The sequence below is a fragment of the Cyprinodon variegatus genome, unplaced genomic scaffold (assembly GCF_000732505.1).
Source record: "Cyprinodon variegatus isolate N-32 unplaced genomic scaffold, C_variegatus-1.0 Scaffold34, whole genome shotgun sequence".
Classification (NCBI taxonomy): domain Eukaryota; kingdom Metazoa; phylum Chordata; class Actinopteri; order Cyprinodontiformes; family Cyprinodontidae; genus Cyprinodon; species Cyprinodon variegatus.
In genome coordinates, this window is record NW_015150487.1 from 2,061,163 (window position 1) to 2,063,328 (window position 2,166).

Here is a 2,166-nt window from a genome sequence, read left to right on the forward strand (position 1 = left end):
CCACACTTACTGATGGTGAGATAAGGCCTCATGAGGCATTGAACTGTTTTTGCTGATTGTTTCAACGATCCCCACAGTTCATGAAGCTTTATGACGAGAACATGTAACCACCTACTGGTCTAGTGAATAACTATAGTTAGTAATATAATCTGTGATTTTCTTGTTTTTTTCCTATCTAAGTTCCTTTGAAATTGTTAATGATTGGTCTAGTCATAAAACTTTGAAACCTTTTTCTGCCATTTTAGTGAAATAAGCTCAAACAGACAGTGAAAGTGTTTATGCAAATTGGGCAGTTTAGAGCAAAATGAATAGTGTTAGTCATATATATTCAAACATTATGGTTTTTCCACAGTTTTAATCAGGTTAGAAGTTATGTGTTCTAACAATCGTTTGGTTAAACCAACCAATTTAATTTGGCAGTGTTTTTACACAATCTATAGTTGTACTAGGGCAAACTACAAATTAGTCGCATTAGCGAAAATACCTGTTGTGCTTTATTGCAACTTTCAAAAGTCTGAGGTGACATTCAAACCAACAACCCCAGGAGTGGAAGTCCATATTTTTTTTTTTTTTTTTACAGCTGACGCCACTAGCAAGGTAACAACTCATTAAAAAGCAATGATACCTAGCACTAATGTTACAACTCTTACCAGTGGCCTGCCCAGATTTTAATCATTACATTGTTTAATCTAATCAAACTAGTTTTAACAAACTGGATTGATTGTTTTTCCAATCTATTCTTAGAATATATCCAAACTATATCGAACTGACTGCAACTCTCCTACAAGCTCCCACATCTAGACTGAATACTGAGAGTGTTTAAACTCCTGCCAAGTTCCCAGCAAGCTGAACCACTTCCCGAAGCGGTCACATGGTATAGTGGCATAGTGAGGCTTCCGATGTCATCTATTTTGGCTCCTCCCCCAAATGAAGCAAGCATTTGTACGCTGAGCGCAGAATTGCCCCCTCTACTATTCGACACATGCCTCATAACATTACTAGCCACAGTTTTGATCCTCAGGAAAAAGGCTCATCTCCCACAATGACAACTCAAACAAAGGAAAGAAATGTTGATAAAAGAAAATTCCTTCCATTGCTGGTATGTGTACAAACCATAACAGCAAATGACCCTGCTTGCTCTTTGCAGGAATACTTCATGAATTATTCTTTGTTTACATGTTTACATTTTTCCTGGTAAAATTTTGAAAAATGCAAATAAAAAAAAATAAAAACACACACACTCGAAGTTTTAGGGGAAAACAGTAAGAAAACAGTGTATCTTTTGTCATTTTAATTTCCTTTTATAAATGATATTGGAAAACAAAACATGTGGCTGTTTGATATTAAACATACACACACACACACATACTGTACACACTCAAAAAAGAATTGCAAAAAAGCTCAAACTCTTTCTTGATTGGATAGAGTTTCTATTTGGAACTCTTGGCACATTTATATTGAATTAAGATATAGACTTCAGATTTGTCATTTTAAAATATAGAAGTGCTTTGATTTAAACCACTTAACTGTAATTCCTTATCAAGAACATCACAACCTGTAAAAAGTTTCCTTTTAGGATTGTCCTTCAATTTGCTAAATTGTCAATCCCATTATATCTGACTACCTCCCCCTTGATGAAATAAAAACCTCCCCACAACCTGTTGCTGGATATTTTAATGGTGATGATGGGTGAGTGATTTGCCATGTCGGTATTAAACCACACAAGGCTCAAAGAAATTGTGCTACAATTAATTAATTATATTACAATTATAACAGTAAAATCATGAGCACAGAAAGTTTAAGATTTATATCTAAGATAAGAAATGCCTTCTTAGGCAAAATTTCTGTTCATAAGAAGCTCAACTTATTTAACCAAATGTTTTATGTAAATTAGCATGTGTCCTACTAATCAGGTTTTCTTACTGTTTATCTGTAAATCTGCAAGCTATTTTCTGCCAAGTGTTTCAGACAAATGACTGATGAAGTGCTACTTGCACAAACAAAATTATCTGATTGTTCTTGTATAGCCTCTTTAGGTAAACTCGTTGTTCTGTATTTAAGAAAATTAATATCCAGCCTTCAAAAAAAAATATTTGCCAGTATTACAGCTGTCATGGATATAGTGCTGTTTTGTTATAGCCTGGGTGCCATTCCGAACTTAGTCCC